The following is a 24244-nucleotide window of genomic DNA, read 5'->3' as shown; positions in this document are numbered from 1 at the left end:
AAGGTAGGTAACAACACATCGGCCACGCTGATCCTCAACACTGGGGCCTCTCGGGTGCAGGCTTAGTCCCCTCCTGTACTTACTGTTCACTCATGACGGCACGGCCAGGCACAACTCCAACACCATCATTAAGTTTGCAGATGACACAACAGTGGTAGGCCTGATCACCGACAACGACGGGACAGCCTATAGAGAGGAGGTCAGAGACCTGACCATGTGGTGGAATAACAACAACCTCTCCCTCAACGTGATCAAGACAAATGATATGATTGTGGACTACAGGAAAAGGAGGACCGAGCACGCCCCCCATTCTCATCGACGGTGCTGTCGTGGAGCAGGTTGAGAGCTCCTTGGCGTCCACATCACCAACAAACTAACATGGTCCAAGCACACAAACAGTGGTGAAGTGGGCACGACAAAGCCTATTGCCCTTCAGGAGACTGAAAAGATTTGTCATGGGTCCTCAGATCCTCAAACCGTTCTACAGCTGCACCATCAAGAGCATCCTGACGGGTTGCATCACTGCCTGGTATGGCAACTGCTCAGCCTCAAACCGCAAGGCACTACAGAGGGTAGTGCGTACGGCCCAGTACATCACTGGGGCCAAGCTTCCTGCCATCCAGGACCTCTATACCAGGGGGTGTCAAAGGAAGGCCCCAAAAAAATGTCAAAGACTCCAGCCACCCTAGTCATAGACTGTTCTCTCTGCTACCGCACTGCAAGCGGTACCGGATTGCCAAGTCTAGATCCAAGAGGCTTCTTAACAGCTTCTACCCCCAAGCCATAAGACTCCTGAACATCTAGTCAAATGGCTACCCGAACTATTTGCATTTCCCCCCCTCTTTTACGCTGCTGCTGCTCTCTGTTACTGCTGCTACTCTCTGTTTACGCTGCTGCTACTCTCTGTCTATGCATAGTCACTTTAATAACTACCTACGTGTACATATTACCTCAACTAACCGGTGCTCCTGGACATTGACTCTGTACCGGTACCCCCTGTATATAGCCTCGCTATTGTTATTTTCTGCTGCTCTTGAATTATTTGTTACTTTTATTTCTTATTTTCTTTAGGTATTTTTCTTAACTGCGTTGTTGGGTAAGGGCTTGTAAGTAAGCATTTCACTGTAGTGCCACGCATATTGTATTCTGCGTATGTGACAAATAAGATTTGATTTGTTATGTTTATTGACAGGAGTTCAGCGAGTCATAGCCTAGGTGGGTTTGAGTCAATCTGCCCTGTTTCCTGTGTTTTCACTGTGGGCTGAGAGAACACGAGGCAGAAGTGGGAGAGATGGAAGTCACCAATGAGATAGTGAGGTCTACTCCTTCAAACGGAGTGGAAATATTTGATTCTAGTACATAAATTATTTACCATGTATATTGTTTAATTTAAGTATTTTTTACTTTGAGCATGTACCAGGCTAAACCGATGAAGATGTGTGTGTGTGTGTGTGCACATTGAAAGTGCTGTTTTAGGAAGGTGTCAAACACCCATGCATGGTTTTCACAGATCAGCAGAACATGTATGTAATTTACTGCATGTATGACTTCTATGTAAATGAGAACTCCTGGGGGTATTCTCTACGTGTGTGTCAGTATTTCTCCCTCTTCACCACTGTATTACCGCCACACCGGTGTGACTTTACTTTCATTCATCTGATGACTGTTATTTATCTAATCAACTAACTACAGTGGCAAGAAAAAGTATGTGAACCTTTTGGAATTACCTGGATTTCTGCATAAATTTGTAATAAAATTTGATCTGATCTTCATCTTAGTCACCACAATAGACAAACACTAGTTTAAGCACACTGTAACACAAAATGTTTGTATTGTTCTTGTCTATATTGAATACATAATTTAAACATTCACAGTGTAGGTTGGAATAAGTATGTGAACCCCTAGGCTAATGACTTTTCCAAAAGCTAATTGGAGTCAGGAGTCAGGAGTCAGCTAACCTGGAGTCTAATCAATGAGACGACACTGGAGATGTTGGTTAGAGCTGCCCTGCCCTCCAGAAAACACTCACAAAATTTGAGTTTGCTATTCACAAGAACCATTGCCTGATGTGTAACATGCCTCGAACAAAAGAGATCTCAGAAGACCTAAGATTAAGAATTGTTGACTTGCATAAAGCTGGAAAGGGTTACAAATGTATCTCTAAAAGCCATGATGTTCATCAGTCCAAGGTAAGATCAATTGTCTGTAAATGGAGAAAGTTCAGCACTGTTGCTACTCTCCCTAGGAGTGGCCGTCCTGCAAAGATGACTGCAAGAGCACAGTGCAGCGTGCTTCATGAGGTTATGAAGAATTCTAGAATGTCAGCTAAAGGCTATCAGAAATATCTGGAACATGCTAACATCTCTGTTGACGGGTCTACAATACGTAAAACACTAAACAAGAATGGTGTTCATGGGAGGACACCACGGAAGAAGCCACTGCTGTCCAAAAAAACATTGCTGTACATCTGAAGTTCGCAAAAGAGCACCTGGATGTTCCACAGCGCTTCTGGCAAAATATTCTGTGGACTGATGAAGCTACAGTTGAGTTGTTTGGAAGGAACACACAACACTATGTATGGAGAAAAAAGGCACAGCAAACCAACATCAAAACCTCATCCCAACTGTAAAGTATGGTATGGTAGTAACGTCATGGTTTGGGGCTGCCTCAGGGCCTGGACAGCTTGCTATCATCGATGGAAAAATGAATTCCCAAGTTTATCAATACATTTTGCAGGAGAATGTTAGGCTATTTGTCCACCAATTGAAGCTCAACAGAAGTTGGGTGATGAAACAGGACAACGACCCAAAACACAGAAGTAAATCAACAACAGAATGGCTTCAACAGAAGGAAATACACCTTCTGGAGTGGCCCAGTCAGAGTCCTGACCTCAACCCGATTTTTAAAATGCTATGGCATGACCTCGAGAGCGGTTAACCCCAGACATCCTAAGAATATTGCTGAACTGAAACAGTTTTGTAAAGATGAATGGTCCATCATTCCTCCTGACGGTTGTGCAGGTCTGATCCGCAACTACAGAAAATGTTTGGTTGAGGTTATTGCTGCCAAAGGATAACCAAGCAGTTCTTAAATCCAAGGGTTCACATACTTTTTCCACATTACACTGTGAATGTTTACACGGTGTGTTCAATAGACATGAAAACGTATAATTGTTTGTGTGTTATTAGTTTAAGCAGACTGTGTTTGTCTATTGTTGTGACTTAGATGAAGATCAGATCAAATTTTATGACCAATTTATACAGAAATCCAGGTAATTCCAAAGGGTTCATAAACTTTTTCTTGCCACTGTATGTTTAATTGGTACCCGATTTGTATTTTTTAATTTGTTTTTTTTTAATAGTGAATTGGGTAACAATTAACTCATTAGGAATTGGTGCAACACGAGAGCAGTTCTTTAAAGAGTTACCATCTCCCGAATTAAACTCTAAAGGTCTTAACCTATCACATCTATAAACAGTCATCTTATTAATCATAACCGTTATCATATAATTCTGAACAGTTGTAACCTCCTGCCTCTGCAAAAACCCCAGCCTTACTTAAGATTCAGTACTACACAAATTGGTTTAATTATTTATTTACTATCTAGATAAATGGTAACACAGGATAAACATACTTAATACATTAAAAACAGGTCTCTAGTGGACTGACCATATGGTGGCTTGTTACAAAAGACATGGAGAGAGAGGGGAGGGGGGGGGGGGGGGAAGAGAGGGACAGAGACATAATACTAAAAAAATACTTTAGAAACTACTCTCACAGTAATCATATACTTTTCACACAAACTGACACACATTTGGAGTAAGAACTCATGAATGTATTTACATGTAAATGTCTTGGTTTTTCATGTATTTCTGTCAGAACCAGGCCTTCTTGGAAGAATGGTTGTTGGGCCTTTTTGCGGCACGCTTGTAAGGCTCTGATTGTCCAAAAGGGGTCCCCATCCGTCTCTTACTGTTCAGTCACTCCAGGATTTTGCTACATTTTTTTGGGTGATTTCTGGTGCCAAAAATGCTTGATTTTGCGGCAGCTTTTTTCTGAAATTCTGTGATACATTATGCAGTGTTTTTTCATGTTCATTTCATATAAAGCAATAAAAAGTAATATGTGCTCAGTTTTAGGACAATTTTAAGCATAATACATAACACAAAAACAATTAGAAACATTTAAAGTGTTTCTTTTCCTGAACAAACAGCTCTTTTTTTGAACAAAAAAGGTGTAGAAGCTAGCTCAGTGTTCCAACATAAAAAAAATGCATGCCCCCATAATCTGTAGGTACTAAAAAAGGTTAAACTAAGACAAAAGAAACACCTGGGGTCCAATCTGCAATTAAGACATATTATATCTCAAGTTCATCTTTCATGAAAACAATTAGAGACAAAGTGCTCTTTTGGGCTGTTTCTTTTTTTGAATAAACACAGCTCTTTCTGAACAAAACGAGAGGTGGGGGGTGACCAAGGGCCTAGCTCATCTAGGCCTATATCTTAATGTAATCGTCCATTTCATCCTCCTCCATATCAGTTGCTCCACTGCGGAGTCATTGGTTGTGGTACCATAAGTTTTAGAGTTTAAAACGGCAAAGCTGACAAATTGCACTCAGTGCTTTGAGCAGCGCTCTCCATAGACAGACTGGGGAGCACAGAGTGCCGACCACCCTACTAAAGCCAAGGTTAGCGGATTACAAGTTTGAGTAAAACGCTACTCACCTTGATTGGTCAAAATTGCGAGCTCTAGCATAATATGTGCTGATTGGTTTTGCATTGAATTATGCAATCGCAGAATCACGGAATCCTGGAGGGACTGACTGTTGCTCTCCTTTGCCGTCGCCCGCCATCCGGCGACCTGTCGCGTAGTCCTGAACAGAACTACAGAGCTCACTCTACTTCCACTCGCTCTGGAAGATTATTCTTTGAAGATACGCTAGCCAGCCGTGTTGATGGTTCTCAGTGGGGTGATGAGAGTAGCGTACTACAGTGATTTGAGAAGAGTAGTAGAATGGTCCCAGTTTATTTCACTTTTCTTGATACTTTACTTAGGACAGCTAATCAGCCGTACCAGTGATTGTCCGGGAGGTGACTATCGTCTCTACCTCGTGTTGAGATTAAGAGTTCCAACCACTAAATGTGAGCTGTAGCTCAATGTCTTTTTGGTCTGATGTTAATTCTTATCCCATCATTTTATACAGTTCATTCAAAAGGAGCGGTTCCACCAGGCTGACATGCTCTTTGACCTCACTCAGGGGGCTACATACTTGTTCAAAGTTATAGAAACAATTTCCTCTTATAGTTTCTAAAATCACATTCCTCTCTTAACAAAAACACTTTAATCATTTTTCATATTTCATGCACAACGTAGAGGATGGACACTTCACACATATAGTGTGTGTACTTTTCAAGTTACAATATTTCCTTTACCATTTTTAATGACATCTCAAATGAATAACCAAAATGACATTCTTTAGATCGCCTCTGACCATTCCCCACGTTCTATGTTAGAAATGTTGTTGCAGTATTCACTTTAGAATGTGTTAGAGTTTCGGTGGGAACATTTCTGTGAAACAAAGGTACATTCCTGTGTGAATTTGGAGAGGGAGATGGCTGAATTTTCTTGTCCTTGATTTACTACAGGGTGTGATGTCAACCCCCCACCAGCTCCTTTCTCCCACCTCTGCAGGTGAAAGGGGGTCTGGCCAAAGTAATTTATTGCGAAGCTGATCTGACCTATTTGGATCTTTACAGGACAGTCATGACAGTCCCCCTCTGGTGGGTTCAATCTTGGAAGGATTCGGCAAGTTGCAACCCACCTCAAGAATTACCATGGGATGTCCTGGTTTGTGGATCATCATGACAGTCCCCCTCTGGTGGTTTAACCTGGTAGGATTTCTGCAAGCTGCAGACCACCACAAGAATGGCCATGGTTGTGTATCTTCTTTCCAGACCCCTCGTCTGGTTGTCCAGGCTGGTAGATCTAGGCAGTAACTTAGACATGCGTTAATAACACACAACACTCACAAAATACATCATTACATTTCTTCCCCAAATGAGCGTCGTTGTGGCACTAACTGGTGGTCGTATGGGGAACTTGTTTGTAAAAGAAAAGAAAATGAAATAAAAATGTATAAAAACACAAACAATAAAAATATACAAAATATAGTTACCACACCTTAATCATCAAGTTGGACTCTATTCTATATACCTCCACGGTTTTGGGTAAATGACTCTATCATGGCATTTTTGTCTAATGTCATGTCTAGGGCGATCCTACTTGCCCTAAGCAACACACCACTATCCTAAGTTGATAACTACATGAAGTATACAGGTGTAAGGCACTAGCTTCGAACGCTCTACAGGGGTGACCTACGGACCTCTGGGGAGTTACTGGTTATTAATGTAGCTGTAGAGTCAAAAGGGGCTTCAGGGTCTATTTTCAACTTTACCAAGACTGGTATTTTGCTCGGACCCTTAAGTGATCCTAGTTTAAATCCTCATTAAATGTGTGTTTGTTTGCACAAGCGCACATGCCAAGGGCAAGAACACCAAGTATCCTGGTAGGCTGCAACCTGGGCAGAATGAGTCTGACGTCATCAGATCATTTCCATGTCAATAATCGTGTGTCAGTAAGAATCTGTGCCGACCTCAAGCCATATGCCAAGGGGGCCTGCAGATGTTTTGCTACAAGTCAATGTGTCTTACACCATTGTAGTGGCGATGGGTATGAAGGAGTCTATTTCATAGCGACATTATCCACAGAGGAGCTAACCTCACGACGGAAGTACTCTATAACAACTGAACCAGTCTTACTTGGTGTGATCATGGTTCAGGAATTCTAATAACTTTCCTCCTGAATGGAGGGTTCTATTTATTAGCGGCATGTGTGTTAATGATCAGAAGAGAGTTTTGGAGATTCCCTTCCATGTGTTGCAATCTGAGTGACTACTACCTCATCTGTTATCAAGGGCAATTCGAATTGTTAGGTCTCTAACCTTCTTACTGATTGTGGCTGGACTGACTGTTGCTGGCATTGGTACTGGTACCCAAGGGGACCAGCTACTCTACCAATTGCTTGCGTAATGTTATCCTACTGGAACACTTTACCATTTTTTTGTGGGTGGTGGAAAGCCAGTGTGGGACACCTCAGTGATATCTCAAGGTGTATTCTAAGGTTATCCCCGTCGAGGGGCTCGTCCGCTCCTCTTTGTTCTCATGGGGAAGTTTACAACTTGATTTGTTTCCTGATCGGGCGGCCTCGTACAGTGTTGCACGTAGAGGCTCATAATGGGTCTGGGCCTGTATTTCCCCCCCTTTGTGTCTCGGGACCCCCCCACCAGCGGTTGGTTGGTGTCCCAGACACAAGTCTGCTGATGGGTGATCGAGCGATAGGTTTTGGAAGTGTAGTTTCAGCATAATTCGCATTGTGAGAGATGACATGGATTTTCTCCCCCCTGCACCTGTTTCGAGACAGGTGCATGCTAATGGTCCATTCTAAATCAAGTCTGATGGGTGACAATATTAGCCTATCACTTGTGATGATTCCCAGCTTGTGCAGTAAGCCGCGAAGAAGCGCATGCCTTTTTTTGTGCAACTTTTTCATGTACACTAGCCTAGCCCATAGGCCTATATGTTTTGATAAGTTTTGTATCACAACTAAAGTGGCAAAATAAATTCTTAAAATTAAGAGTATTAATCCGCTTTACAACAGGTGTAGAGCCTAACTGCCACACAAAGGGGATGCTGCTGGGAAATTCGAGGCCATTATCAAGTGCTTGTCAAATTGTGAATGAGAGACTGATGAAATGTGTGCAGCCTACGCAAATAACATGCAGCGCTCATGCCTTTCCTGCAACTTTTTTCAAATCGTCATTAGTGTCGCATGATGCAGACATAGAATGTATTAAACATGCAAACGTTGGGCTATATGTTTTGATCATAGCTAAAGTTGCATAAATAACTCTAAATTAAGCATATAGGAAGACCTGTTTCTTTGTTAACCTGCTCAACACAGAATAGCCGCATGTGCGCAATAGCTCAAATCTTTTGGAGAAAATATCCTTTATATTTTATTCAGCTATTTTCAATTGTATTCTTCATACTATATACAATACGGAATTCTAAGCAAATCTTGTCTGCTAAATGTGACCAACCTGCTTGATTTGGTCTTTGGCAAAATTTGAAATTGTTTTTACATTGGATAAAAGTAGCGACTCAGAGCTAGAAAATGTTATATCATATACTACAGTTGAAGAACAATGGGAAAGTAATTCTGCTTTGAAAGTTGATAAACTTGTTAGCTCACTTTTGAGAAAATGGCCATTGAATGTTTTGGTACACCTACTGGAGGGCTCTTTGTCTACACCCATTCAGCATCGTTCCCTCCCTCTAAAGCCTTAGCCTCACCCATCTCTTTAAGGATTCACATGAGGCCATGTACTAAACAACCAAAGATTTCTTTTTTTTTATACTACGGGTGTGTACGTAAATTGAGTCTGGAGTGCCAGAGTGTGCTCTGGGCATTCATAAACTTGTCAGATTGTCCGTTGGTAAATTCAGAGTGTTTTGTTTTCGAAGCGTTCAGAGCGCACACTGGACGCTCTGGCCGAGGAGTAGGGTTGATCCAAGTGTTCTGACCTAACAGCAGTCAAGCACCCAAGCTAACTGGCTAATGTTGGCTAGCTACTTACAGAGAACACCTCACTCTGACCATTTTACTTGCCCTAGCAGAGCTGGTTAGGCTATTTTTATGTTATCCAGAGTGTTGGTGACTGCAACTATGCTGCTGGCAACAATTTAATTACGCTTTTTTGCCAACGTTTACTGACAACCCGGCCATATTCAAGGCGTGTTAAGTGTTAGTAAACTCATCAGTTATTCTGCGCTCTGGCACACTCAGACGAGAGTGCTCTGAAATCGGAGTAGATAGCCAGAGTGAATTTACCAGCTATGTCTGTCGACAGTTGTCGCAGTGACATCTGGAACGTACTATTGAAATGGTTACTTGCATAGTGGAGTCTTTTGTTTAGACATGTAGCTAGCTAGCTAAACAGTGATCCATAATCCCAACTCATAATGTTACTACCCTACATGAATCTGCAAGAAGCTAACCAACCAGGTTCAATGTTAGCCTGTCTAGCCCCGGGGTTCCGCTAGCGGAACTCCTCCCACATTCCACTGAAAAGGCAGAGCGCGAAATTCAAAAAATATTTTTGAGAAATATTTAACTTTCACACATTAACCTGTTTGGGCTGAAGGGGCAGTATTGAGTAGCCAGATAAAAGGTGCCCATTTCAAACGGCCTCGTACTCAATTCTTGCTCGTACAATATGCATATTATTATTACTATTGGATAGAAAACACTCTCTAGTTTCTAAAACCGTTTGAATTATATCTGTGAGTCAAACAGAACTCATTTGGCACAAACTTCCTGACCAGGAAGTGGAAAGTCTGAAATCGGGGCTCTGTTCTACTTCCTGCCTATAAATGGGCATGATACGTAAGAGTATACGTGCACTTCATAGACCTTCCCCTGGATGTCAAGAGGCGGTGAGAGAAGAAATTTAGTGTTTATCTTGGTCTGAAGTGGAATACAAGCTCTTTGTATGACGTGTCCGCCCATTTCCTGTTTTCTGGAGAGCGCGAAGGGGGACCTGGATTTGCCTTCTGTTTAGCTGCCGTTATAGGCGACTAATATCTCCGGCTTTGATTTTATTTGATACATGTGACCATATCATCGTAAAGTATGTTTTTTCAATATAGTTTCATCAGATTATTGAAAATTTTTCGGGAATTTTGCCGTGTTCCGTTCTCTTCCGTTTGTTGACATGGAGAGCGTCGTGCCACTTGGCAAGTGCGCTTGCTAAATCGAGAGTGATAATGGACGTTCCAAATCCAAACAACGATTGTTCTTGACAAAGGACACCTTGTCCAACATTCTGATGAAAGATCAGCAAAAGTAAGAAACATTTTATGATGCTATTTCATATATCTGTCGTACATGTGAACTAGTCGCCGACGCCCAACGTTTGGGTACTCTAGCTATACCGAAGCTGCATATCGTAATGAAGTTATTTTTAGAATTCTAACACTGCGATTTCATTAAGAACTAATGGATCTATCATTTCCTATACAACATGTATTTTTTAGTTATGTTTATGAATAGCTATTTGGTCAGAATATGTGTGTCAGAAAAAGTGTCAGAAAAATATCCGGATGTTGTGGGAAAAAGTAGCTAAGTTAGCACAATGTGTAACCACTGATTTCAGCTCTAAATATGCACATTTTCGAACAAAACATAAGTGTATGTATAACATGATGTTATAGGACTGTCATCTGATGAAGAATATCAAGGTTAGTCAAAAAAAATATATATTTTACTGGTTTGTTACGATCGCTAACTTTTGCTACGCTAACTTTTCGCTAACTTTTCGCTTGTCTTTCTGGCTATTGTGGTAAGCTAATATAACGCTATATTGTGTTTTCGCTGTAAAACACTTAATAAATCGGAAATATTGGCTGGAATCACAAGATGCCTGTCTTTCATTTGCTGTACACTATGTATTTTTCAGAAATGTTTTATGATGAGTAATTAGGTATTTGACGTTGGTGTCTGTAATTATTCTGGCTGCTTTCGGTGCAATTTCTGATTGTAGCTGCAATGTAAACTATGATTTATACCTGAAATATGCACATTTTTCGAACAAAACATAGATTTATTGTATAACATGTTATAAGACTGTCATCTGATGAAGTTGTTTGTTGGTTAGTTTGGTTGGTTCTTGGTTAGTTAGGTTGGCTTTGTGCATGCTACCTGTGCTGTGAAAAATGTCAACATGTCCGATTTTTAAAATGTTTTACAGCGAAAACACCACGTATATTTATGTTAGCTCACCACCAAATACAAAAAAGCACAGACATTTCTTTCACAGCACAGGTAGCATGCACAAAACCAACCTAACTAACCAAGAACCAACCAAACTAACCAAGAAACAACTTCATCAGATGACAGTTTTATAACATGTTACACGATAAATCTATGTTTTGTTCGAAAAATGTGCATATTTGAGCTATAAATCAGTTTTACATTGCAGCTACCATCACAGCTACCGTCACAAATAGCACCGAAAGCAGCCAGAGTAATTATAGAGACCAACGTGGAATACCTAAATACTCATCATAAAACGTTTCTGAAAAATGCATGGTGTACAGCAAATGAAAGACAAGCATCTTGTGAATTTTTTAAGTGTTTTACAGCGAAAACACAATATAGCATTATATTAGCTTACCACAATAGCCAGAAACACAAGCCATTTACCAGCAGCAAAAGTTAGCGATCGTAACAAACCAGCAAAAGATATATAATTTTTGACTATCCTTGATAAGCTTTATCAGATGACAGTCCTATAACATCAGGTTATACATACACTTATGTTTTGTTCGAAAATGTGCATATTTAGAGCTGAAATCAGTGGTTATACATTGTGCTAACGTAGCATCTTTTTCCCAGAATGTGCGGATATTTTTCTAAAACTCACCTATTCTGACCAAATAACTATTCATAAACATGACAAAAAAATACATGTTGTATAGGAAATGATAGATACACTAGTTCTTAATGCAATCGCCGTGTTAGAATTCTAAAAATAACTTCATTACGACATCCAGCTTACGTTATAGCGAGAGCGTGCCCAAAATCTGGGCGCTACCTAATAGTACACATGTTCGACAGATATATGAAATAGCATCATAAAATGGGTCCTACTTTTGATGATCTTCCATCAGAATGTTGTACAAGGGGTCCTTTGTCGGGAACAATCGTTGTTTGGTTTTAGAATGGCCTTTTTCCCTCGCGAATTAGCAAGCAAAACTAGCCAAGTGGCGCTAAGCTTTCCATCTTCACCAAACGCAAAGAACGCAACACGTCTAAACTCCCGAAAAAATTTCAATAATCTAATAAAACTATATTGAAAAAACATACTTTACGATGATATCTTCACATTTATCAAATAAAATCAAAGCCGGAGATATAAGACGTCTATAACGATTGCTTTTCAGAAGCCAATACTGGTGACCTTTATGCGCTTCCTGAACAAACGAATTCTGGGGTCATGTCATTCCAAGCTGTCTCTTTTGACCATAGAAAGAGATTGAGACCCCATTTCACCTCTCACAGCCTATTGACATCTAGTGGAAGGCGTATGAAGTGCATGTATAGTCACAAATCTCAAGCCAAATGATAGGGAGGGCCTGGAACAGGGCCTCGATTTGAGATTTTTCACTTTCTGACAGGAAGTTTGCTGCAAAATGAGTTCTGTTTTACTCACAGATATAATTCAAACGGTTTTAGAAACTAGAGAGTGTTTTCTATCCAATAGTAATAATAATATGCATATTGTACGAGCAAGAATAGAGTACGAGGCCGTTTAAATTGGGCACGATTTTCCCCCAAAGTGTAAATAGCGTCCTCTATCCTCAACAGGTTAAGCTAGCTAACATTAGGCTATAACTAGCAATGCAAATGGCTCTGATATACCTACACAGATCATACAGGTAATGTTAGCTAGCGAGCCAGCCAGCTGACGTTAGCTATTTAACTGTACACTTGAAATGAAAATGACTTTCTCACAAAATCAGACACGTGTAATGTCTGAAAATGTAGCTAGCTAGACTATCTTACCCGTATACATGGATGGACACTTCTCCCTCTGTCACGGATGCCATGGTTGCCCGTAGTTTGAAGATGTAATCCGGAGACATGTGTTTTATCCTCTTTGGGAAAGGTGGGGCGCTAGCGCCCCATCTCGACAACATCCGGTGAAATTGCAGAGCGTGAAATTCAAAATACAAAAATCGTAATATTAAACATTCATGAAAATACAAGTGTTTCACATTGTTTTAAAGCTTAATCTCTTGTTAATCCAGCCGCTTTGTCAGATTTCAAAAAGGCTTTACAGCAAAAGCATACCATGCGATTATCTGAGGACAGCGCCCCGCGTACAAAAGCATTAAAAACATTTTCCAAACAAGGAGAGGCACCACGAAAGTCAGAAATAGCGATAAAATAAATAACTTACCTTTGAAGATCTTACTCTGTTTGCAATACCAAGGGTCCCAGCTACATAACAAATGGTCGTTTTGTTCGATAAAGTCCTTCTTTATATCCCCAAAAAGTCAGTTTAGTTGGCGTGCTTGATTCAGTAATCCACCTGTTCCCCTCGTTCAAAATGCATACAAAGAATCCCAAAAGTTACCAATAAACTTCGTCCAAACAAGTCAAACAACATTTCTAATCAATCCTCAGGTACCCTAATATGTAAATAAACGATACAATTTAAGATGGAGAACAGTATGTTCATTACCGTGCGCGCCCTCATCCATGCACGCCACAAGACGACAGTCAAAATGAGAACCACCTAGAAAAACTACAAATTCTAGCTCATTTTTTAAAAAACAAGCCTGAAACGCTTTCTAAAGACCGTTGACATCTAGTGGAAGCCCTAGGAACTGCAATCTGGGAGGTATTCCTTTGATTTTCCCATAAACAAGCATTTGAATGGGCAGACACCTAAAAAAAAAAAAATCCGTATGGATTCTCCTCGGGTTTTCGCCTGCCATATCAGTTCTGTTATACTCACAGACATAATTTTAACAGTTTTAGACACTTCCAAGTGTTTTCTAGTCAATACTACCAATGATATGCATATCCTAGCTTCTGGGCCTGAGTAACAGGCAGTTTACTTTGGGCACCTCAGTCATCCGAACTTCTGAATACTGCCCCCTATCCCGAAGAAGTTATACAACAGCCTTCTGTGTGTTCTCTTTTTGACTCCGTCTGCATATTTGCAATCAAACGCCAGACTTTTCTCCATCTCCTTAGCTATCATACTCTAATTCCACTGATTTCAAAACTCGGTCCTCCAGAAAGTGGAGAGCAACACTTACGCAGTTCTACTACATGATATCTTTCAAAAAAGCTGTGTTAGAAAGGATTACCTACACATACTGACCAGCTCATGTTATAGACAGAAGCATGCTACATGGCAGACCAATCTGAACTCATCTCTTGGCATGTCCAGCACACTCATTATCTCAGCTAATCATGGCTAGCGTGAAGGTTGCCTAGTTTCCTGAAACAAGTCACAAATGAACTAGTGTAGAGGTCGACCGATTAATCGGAGTGGCCAATTTAATTAGGGCCGTTTTCATAACAGCATTTTTGGACACCGATTAAGGCCGATTACATTGCACTCCACGAGGAGACTGCGTGGCAGGCTGACTACCTGTTATGCGAGTGCAGCAAGGAGCCACGGTAAGGTGCTAGCCAGCATTAAACTTATCTTATAAAAAACAATCAATCTTCACATAATCACTAGTTAACTACACATGGTTGATGATATTACTAGTTTATCTAGCTTGTCCTGCGTTGCATATAATCGATGCGGTGCCTGTTCATTTGTCATTGAATCACAGCCTACTTCGCCAAATGGGTGATTTAACAAGCGCATTCACAAAAAAAGCACTGTCGTTGCACCAATGTGTACCTAACCATAAACATCAATGCCTTTCTTAAAAATCAATACACAAGTATATATTTTTAAACCTGCATATTTAGTTAATATTGCCTGCTAACATGAATTTATTTTAACTAGGGAAATTGTCACTTTTCTTGCGTTCTGTGCAAGCAGAGTCAGGGTATATGCAGCAGTTTGGGCCGCCTGGCTCGTAGCGAAATGTGTGAAGACCATTTCTTCCTAACAAAGACCGTAATTAATTTGCCAGAATTTTACATAATTATGACATAACATTGAAGGTTGTGCAATGTAACAGCAATATTTAGACTTATGGATGCCACCCGTTAGATAAAATACGGAACGGTTCCATATTTCACTGAAAGAATAAATGTTTTGTTTTCGAAATGATAGTTTCCGGATTTGACCATATTAATGACCTAAGGCTCGTATTTCTGTGTGTTATTATAATTAAGTCTATGATTTGATAGAGCAGTCTGACTGAGCGGTGGTAGGCAGCAGCAGCAGGCTCGTAAGCATTCATTCAAACAGCACTTTTGTGCATTTGCCAGCAGCTCTTCACTGTGCTTCAAGCATTGCGCTGTTTATGACTTCAAGCCTATCAACTCCCGAGATTAGCCTGGCAATACTAAAGTACCTACTAGAACATCCAATAGTCAAAGGTATATGAAATACAAATGGTATAGAGAGAAATAGTCCTATAACTCCTATAATGACCTCAACCTAAAACTTCTTACCTGGAAATATTGAAGACTCATGTTAAAAGGAACCACCAGCTTTCATATGTTCTCATGTTCTGAGCAAGGAACTTAAACGTTAGCTTTTTTACATGGCACATATTGCACTTTTACTTTCTTCTCCAACACTTTTGTTTTTGCATTATTTAAACCACATTGAACATGTTTCATTATTTATTTGAGACTAAATTGATTTTATTGATGTATTATATTAAGTTAAAATAAGTGTTCATTCAGTATTGTTGTAATTGTCATTATTACAAATATATATATAAAAATTGGCCGATTAATCGGTATCGGCTTTTTTTGGTCCTCCAATAATCTGTATGGTATCGACGTTGAAAATCATAGTCGGTCGACCTCTAAACTAGTGTAGCCCACAGCCATATGGCATAGCCAGATCAGGGCCTAACATAAGGACACAGAGTATGCTATTCTGTTCTTCTGAAATAGACTACATTTTCTTCATATCTTGTTTCTTTAGACCTGTCTAAAATACATAATGAATTTATTGTGATGGTGTAGGCTATGTATTTATTTTTAAAATGTAGATGTTCCAAAGGTCTGCATCAGTGGCTTGTAGGCTATGCGTGGAAGCCAGGCGATGCTAAATATATTTATGTTAATTAACGGTCAATTACCGTGAGACTGGCAGATATTTGCTTGACAATCACCAGCTGACAATTTCTTGACCGCCACAGCCCTATTCACACCTCCATATAGCACGCCCTGTCTTACTATGTTGTCTTCTGAACATAGTGCCTTAGAATCAGAGGTCCATTCTTTTTGTTTGATATAAAATGTCAAATCTTATCAAGATTCAGTTGCAACAAGCATACAGTTATCTTTTGTTTCTAGATGTTTCCAAATGTATTTTGTGACTGTGCATCTAGTCTGGCAACTGGATCTAGAGGGCTGCATAGACCTGCGGGTCTCGACAGAGATCATTGCGGGCGCGCTCTGTCACTTTCATTCTTCAGGTGGTCAGACAACTTTGGGATGAAATGTTATTTTTGTCCCGCATATCATTTGGAAACGGTCGTCTTAATGCTTTGTATGCGTTAGTAGCCTTTGACGCATTATTCACACACTCAGAATTTGCTTCTTCAATTTCAGTAGCCTACCTCTCCTACAGTAGTTTGGCATGCGAGATCAAGTGCATCCTACATTAGGCTATATGTGTGGTCTCAATGAAATAGAGTAGGCTACCTATGCATGGACTGAGAATCATGTGGCAGTTATCTTTCCAAGGAAATTAACTTAAATACGATTAGGCTGTAGTTTAGTACAGTGTCTGTAAAATAAATATTGATAATGCAGAGAAGTAGAGGGCACTCAACCAACGTGAGTTGAGGTGCGATCAAAAGATTGCAACGTGCAGACCATGGTGAGTGAGCGTTGCACCTTTTTCCTTTTCAATAAATATTTATTACCCATTTAATTGTCTTTGTCTACAAATTTTCCCACTCCTAAAAGGTAGGCTACGCATTTGCAAAACTCGGTTCAAGAGAAAGTGCAAGCGTCCGCTCTCTCTCCAACTCTGCTCTCTTCAAAGTACATCTATCCTAAAAACTGAAAATCAGCGGGAGCGGGCAGGTGTGGTATGAAAAGCTGCAGGTTTTAGTGGGAGCGGATGTAGAACTCCATCCCGCTCAAACATCTACCTAGATCCTTGTGAAGTTCCTGTTTTTCTTGTCTAAACCCCTCATTCTGTTTCACTGTCCGAGATGAGGGAGGGGGGAGAGTATGTGACAATGGCAGTTCAGTCCTGTATGTGACAGCTGGGTGCCTGTGCAGTTGATCCTGTCTCACTGAGAGAGTGAAGGAGAGGTTATTTATTCATCCCTTTACACCCCCTAGCCTTTCATTTACTCCCCCCTTTTTAGTGGTTTTGGACAGGAGAAGGTTGTGTTTACCACAGAGCCTTTTGATAGTGTTTTAATTTGGATGCATTTCCATTTTATTTCATTATTTTTCAGAGATCAAGGCAGCAGAGGGCTGTTTAGTTTCCCCACTTCTGTGTTCCACTCTGCATTTCAAAAATGAATATTAAAGCTGCAAATTAGGAGTGCAGACTTTTCTCCCCTTGCGCTCTCTCCTCGTCCTCTCAATTTCTCCCCCCTTGTACCTCGTCAGAGTTTGCTCAGACTCCAAGCCATCAGGAGTGCTAACCCCTCTGATGTGCTGGGCTGCGTCTTGTCTTGTTCTACACAATGTGGCTGATGAGGGAGAGGAGTAGAAAGGAGTGGGGCTTTGGGGAGATATCAAAGGAAGTAGTTGTGTTCTCTTGTGGCAGAAGGAGAGAGAACTAAAAAGCTTTGAGACTGCTCCGTGAGTTACATGGCCCTAGAGGATTGTGGGTAGGAACATCAGGGTGGTTGTCTCTTTGCTGTACATCATTGCACCCCCACCCCACCATATTTCTGTAAACCGCATCCCTGACCCAAATCTTTATAAGCTCTCATCTCTCTGCATGAGAAATAGTGATTTGAAGTGTACTTTACAGTAAACACATAGCTTTGATTTTGCCTCTCAATATTATTTGGAATTGTTTCAATGCTTGATGACACTCTCTCTCACACCCTATCTGGGGTCTATCCAGTTCAGTGGAAATAAGGGTGCAGTCGCCCAGGGAATGGTTTAGAACCCAGTCACCACTCAGCCACCTGGCTCTCCTGGAGAATGGGACTCACAGGAGGGGGGCTATGTTTTTTTTATGCTTCAGCTGGACGATGGCTAAGGAATCCTAAAAAGGCTTTAATGTAACCAATTCCATTGAGGGACAGGCTGAGATGTGCTTTTAATCTCCATTGACGGTAATGGAAGCATTAGGTACAGTAGGTCAGCAGCCAGGCCTTTTAAGAATGACCAAGCCTGCTCAGATACTGTGTTTTCGTTTGCTTGAGTGCATCACAAGTATGTGTTTGTGCGTCAGGAAAAAAACTCACCATTTATCATAGGGGAATGGAGACATGCATGCAATGCATACCCATAGTGGATATGTTCGGTGCGTTCAGAAAGTATTCAGACCCCTTCCCTTTTTACACATTTGTTATGTTACAGCCTTATTCTAAAATGGATTAGATTAATTAATTTAATTTTTCCCCCTCATCAATCTACACACAATACCCCATAATGACAAAGCGAAAATAGGATTTAGACAATTTTGCACATTTTATTACAAATAAAAAACAGAAGTACCATACTCTGGGAGAACCTTCCAGAAGGACAACCATCTCTGCAGCACTCTACCAATCAGGACTCTCTGGTCTGATGAAACCAAGATTGAACTTTTTGGCCTGAATGCCAAGCGTCATGTCTGGAGGAAACCTAGCACCATCCCTACAGTGAAGCATGGTGATGGCAGCATCATGCTGTGGGGATGTTTTTCAGCGGCAGGGACTGGGAGACTAATCAGGATCAAGGGAAAGATGAACGGAGCAAAGTACAGAGAGATCCTTGATGAAAACATGCTCCAGAGTGCTCAGGATCTCAGACTGGGGTGAAGGGTCACCTTCCAACAGGACAATGAGCCTGAGCACACAGCCAAGACAATCCAGGAGTGGCTTCGAGACAAGTCTCTGAATGTCCTTGAGTGGCCCAGTAGGAGCCCAGACTTGAACCCATCTAACATCTCTGGAGAGACTTGAAAATAGCTGTGCAGCGATGCTCCCCATCCAACCTGACAGAGCTTGAGAGGATCTGCAGAGTAGAATGGGAGAAACTCACCAAATACAGGTGTGCCAAGCTTGTAGTGTCATATCCAAGAAGACTTGTAATCGCTGTAAATGGTCTGAAATACTTATGTAAATGTGATACAGTGCCTTGCAAAAGTATACATGCCCCTTGGCATTTTTCCTATTTTGTTGCCTTACAACCCGGAATTCAAATCTATTTTTGGGGGGTTTGTATCATTTGATTTACTTAACATGCCTACCACTTTGAAGATGCAAAATATTTTTTTATTGTGAAAGAAATGAGACAAAAAACAGAACTTGAGCGTGCATAACTATTCACCCCCCCCAAAGTCAATACTTTGTAGAGCCACCTTTTGCAGCAATTACAGCTGCAAGTCTCTTGGGATATGTCTCTATAAGCTTGGCACATCTATCCGCTGGGATTTTTGCCCATTCTTCAAGGCAAAACTGCTCCAGCTCCTTCAAGTTGGATGGGTTCCTGCTGGTGTACAGCAATCGTTAAGTCATACCACAGATTCTCAGTTGGATTGAGGTCTGGGCTTTGACTAGGCCATTCCAAGACATTTAAATGTTTACCCTTAAACCACTTGAGTGTTGCTTTAGCAGTATGCTTAGGGTCATTGTCCTGCTGGAAGGTGAACCTCCATCCCAGTCTCAAATCTCTGGAAGACTGAAACAGGTTTCCCTCAAGAATTTCCCTGTATTTAGCGCCATCCATCATTCCCTCAATTCTGACCAGTTTCCCAGTCCCTGCCGATGGAAAAACATCCCCACAGCATGATGCTGCCACCACCATGCTTCACTGGGGATGATGTTCTCGGGGTGATGAGAGGTGTTGGGTTTGCACCAGACAGCATTTTCCTTGATGGCCAAAAAGCTCAATTTTAGTCTCATCTGACCAGAGTACCCTCTTCCATATGTTTGGGAGATCTCCCACATGCCTTTTGGCAAACACCAAACGTGTTTGCTTATTTTTTTTCTTTTAAGCAATGGCTTTCTTTCTGGCTACTCTTCCATAAATCCCAGCTCTGTGGAGTGTACGGCTTAAAGTGGTCCTATGGACAGATACTCCAATCTCCGCTGTGGAGCGTTGCAGCTCCTTCAGGGTTATCTTTGGTCTCTTAGTTGCCTCTCTGGTTAATTCCCTCCTTGCCTGGTCCGTGAGTTTTGGTGGGCGGCCCTCTCTTGGCAGGTTTGTTGTGGTGCCATTTTCTTTCCATTTTTTAATAATGGATTTAATGGTGCTCCGTGGAATGTTCAAAGTTTCAGATTTTTTTTTATAACCCGACCCTAATCTGTACTTCTCCACAAATTTGTCCCTGACCTGTTTGGAGAGCTCCTTGGTCTTCATGGTGCCGCTTGCTTGGTGGTGCCCCTTGCTTAGTGGTGTTGCAGACTCTACCGCCTTTCAGAACAGGTGTGTATATATACTGAGATCATGTGACAGATCATGTGACACTTAGATTGCACACAGGTGGACTTTATTTAACTAATTATGTGACTTCTGAAAGTAATTGGTTGCACCAGATCTTATTTAGGGGCTTCATAGCAAAGGGGGTGAATACATATGCACGCACCACTTTTTATTTTTTATTTTTTTTTATTTTTTTTGAAACAAGTTATTTTTTTCCATTTCACTTTACCAATTTGGACAATTTTGTGTATGTCCATTACATGAAATCCAAATAAAAATAAATTTAAATTACAGGTTGTTGTCACGTTCCTGACCTGTTTTCTGTTGTTTGGTATGTGTTTATTGGTCAGGGCGTGAGTTTTGGGTGGGCAGTCTATGTTTTCTGTTTCTATGTTGGTTTTGGGTTGCCTGGTATGGCTCTCAATTAGAGGCAGGTGTTTGACGTTTCCTCTGATTGAGAGTCATATTAAGGTAGGTTGTTCTCACTGTTTGTTTGTGGGTGATTGTCTTCCGTGTCAGTAGATGTTACCACACGGGACTGTTTCGGTTTGTCTGTTCCTGTTCGTGTGTTCTTCGTTTCATGTAAGTTCGTAGTTTAGGTCTGTTTAGTTCGTTTTGTTATTTTGTATTTCAAGTGTTATTTCGTGTTTCGTCGTTTTGTTTAATAAATCATTATGAATTCACACCCCGCTGCACTTTGGTCCAATCCTTGCTACTCCTCTTCGGATGAAGAGAAGGAGGAAGCCCGTTACAGAATCACCCACCAAACCCGGATCAAGCAGCGGGTTAACGGACAGCGCACGAAGCAGGATTTCTGGTCTTGGGAGGAGATCATTAAGTTGGAGTTCTCATAACTCATAAACTGCCCACCCAAAACTCACGCCCTGACCAATAAACACATACCAAACAACAGAAAACAGGTCAGGAACGTGACAGAACCCCCCCCTCAAGGTGCGAACTCCGGGCGCACCCCTACAACTCAAGGGGAGGGTCTGGGTGGGCATCTGTCCGCGGTGGCGGCTCCGGCGGTGGACGAGGACACCACTCCACCACTGTCTTTGTCCCCCTCCTTAGCGTCCTTTGAGTGGCGACCCTCGCCCCCGACCATGGTCCAGGAACCTTCACTAAGGCCCCTCCTACATAGAGGAGACAGCTCAGGACAGAGAGGTAGCTCAGGACAGAGAGGTAGCTCAGGACAGAGAGGTAGCTCAGGACAGAGAGGTAGCTCAGGACAGAGAGGTAGCTCAGGACAGAGGGACAGCTCCGGACTGAGTGGCAGCTCCGGACTGAGTGGCAGCTCCGGACTGGGTGGCAGCTCCGGACTGGGTGGCAGCTCCGGACTGAGTGGCAGCTCCGGACTGAGTGGCAGCTCCGGACTGAGTGGCAGCTCCGGACTGAGTGGCAGCTCCGGACTGTAGGGCAGCTCATGACTGTAGGGCAGCTCATGACTGTAGGGCAGCTCATGACTGTAGGGCAGCTCATGACTGGAGGGCAGCTCATGACTGGAGGGCAGCTCATGACTGAAGGGCAGCTCATGACTGTAGGGCAGCTCATGACTGTAGGGCAGCTCATGACTGTAGGGCAGCTCTGGCAGCTCCTGACTGGCTGGCGGTTCTGGCAGCTCCTGACTGGCTGGCGGATCTGGCAGCTCCTGACTGGCTGGCGGATCTGGCAGCTCCTGACTGGCTGGCGGCTCTGGCAGCTCCTGACTGGCTGGCGGCTCTGGCAGCTCCTGACTGGCTGGCGGCTCTGGCAGCTCCTGACTGGCTGGCGGCTCTGGCAGCTCCTGACTGGCTGGCGGCTCTGGCAGCTCCTGACTGGCTGGCGGCTCTGGCAGCTCCTGACTGGCTGGCGGCTCTGGCAGCTCCTGACTGACGGACGGCTCTAGCGGCTCCTGACTGACGGACGGCTCTAATGGCTCGGGACAGACGGGCGGCTCTAATGGCGCTGGGCAGACGGATGGCTCAAGGCGCTGGGCAGACGGATGGCTCAGAAGGCGCTGGGCAGACGGATGGCTCAGAAGGCGCTGGGCAGACGGATGGCTCAGAAGGCGCTGGGCAGACGGATGGCTCAGAAGGCGCTGGGCAGACGGATGGCTCAGAAGGCGCTGGGCAGACGGATGGCTCAGAAGGCGCTGGGCAGACGGATGGCTCAGACGGCACTGGGCAGACAGATGGCTCAGACGGCACTGGGCAGACGGATGGCTCAGACGGCACTGGGCAGATGGATGGCTCAGACGGAGCTGGGCAGACAGGCAGTGCAGAAGGCGTTGGGCAGACGGCCGACTCTGACCCGCTGAGGCGCACAGTAGGCCTGGTGCGTGGTGCCGGAACTGGTGGTACCGGACTGGAGACACGCACCTCAAGGCTAGTGCGGGGAGCAGGAACAGGGCACACTGGACTCTCGATGCGCACTATAGGCCTGGTGCGTGGTACCGGAACTGGAGGTACCGGGCTGAGGGCACGCACCTCAGGGCGAGTGCGGGGAGAAGGAACAGTGCGTACAGGGCTCTGGAGACGCACAGGAGGCTTGCTGCGTGGTGCCGAAACTGGAGGCACTGAGCTTGAGACACGCACCACAGGAAGAGTGCGTGGAGGAGGAACAGGACTCTGGAGACGCACTGGAAGCCTGGTGCGTGGTGTAGGCACTGGTGGTACTGAGCTGGGGCGGGAAGGTGGCGCCGGATATACCGGACTGTGTAGGCGTACTGGCTCCCTTGAACACTGAACCTGCCCAACCTTACCTGGTTGTATGCTCCCCGTCGCCTGACCAGTGCGGGGAGGTGGAATAACCCGCACCGGGCTATGTAGGCGAACCGGGGACACCATGCGTAAGGCTGGTGCCATGTAAGCCGGCCCAAGGAGACGTACTGGTGGCCAGATATGTAGAGCCGGCTTCATGGCACTTGGCTCGATGCTCAATCTAGCCCTACCAGTGCGGGGAGGTGGAATAACCCGCACCGGGCTATGCACACGTACAGGAGACACCGTGCGCTCTACTGCGTAACACGGTGTCTGCCCGTACTCCCGCTCTCCACGGTTAGCCTGGGAAGTGGGCACAGGTCTCCTGCCTGCCCTAGACCCACTACCTCTTAGCCCCCCCCCCCAAGAAATTTTTGGGTTGTACTTGCGGGCTTTTCGGGCTTCCGTGCTAGACGCGTCCCCTCATAACGCCGGTTCCTCTCTCCGGTTTCCTCCGCTCTCCGAGCTGCCTCCAGCTGTTCCCATGGGCGGCGATTAACTCCAACTTTATGAGTTGATGTTGATGTTACCACACGGGACTGTTTCGGTTTGTCTGTTCCTGTTCGTGTGTTTTTCGTTTCATGTAAGTTCGTAGTTTAGGTCTGTTTAGTTCGTTTTGTTATTTTGTATTTCAAGTGTTATTTCGTGTTTCGTCGTTTTGTTTAATAAATCATTATGAATTCACACCCCGCTGCACTTTGGTCCAATCCTTGCTACTCCTCTTCGGATGAAGAGAAGGAGGAAGCCCGTTACAGTTGTAATGCAACAAAATAGGAAAAACACCAAGGGGGGTGAATATGTTTGCAAGGCACTGTATTTCAGTTTTTAACTTTTAATACATTTGCAAACATTTCTAAAAACCTGTTTTTGCTTTGTTGTTATGGGATATTGTGTGTAGATTGATGAGAAAAACAACAATTGAATCAATTTTAGAATGAGGCTGTAATGTATCAAAATTTGGAAAAATTCAAGGGGTCTGAATACTTTCCAAATGCACTGTGTCTATACATGTGTATGTTTGTGTGTACATTTTATAGGACTATACTTCCTGTAGAGATGCTTCTCTTGGTATATAAACCATACTGTGTAGACTGAGACTGAAATTCAGAGAAAAGCAT

The 24244-nt window shown here is 43.1% G+C and overlaps 1 protein-coding gene across 2 annotated transcripts in view; it reads left to right on the top strand.

The window, feature by feature from the left end:
• LOC120060267 (low density lipoprotein receptor adapter protein 1-B-like) overlaps window positions 1–24244 on the top strand; it is a 91832-nt gene that overhangs the window by 55871 nt on the left and 11717 nt on the right. The gene's annotated exons all lie outside the window — the stretch shown is intronic.

Source organism: Salvelinus namaycush, chromosome 15 (assembly GCF_016432855.1).
Source record: "Salvelinus namaycush isolate Seneca chromosome 15, SaNama_1.0, whole genome shotgun sequence".
Taxonomy (NCBI): Eukaryota; Metazoa; Chordata; class Actinopteri; order Salmoniformes; family Salmonidae; genus Salvelinus; species Salvelinus namaycush.
Note: the sequence above shows the minus strand (reverse complement) of the source record. Positions and strands in the feature narration are given on the sequence as shown.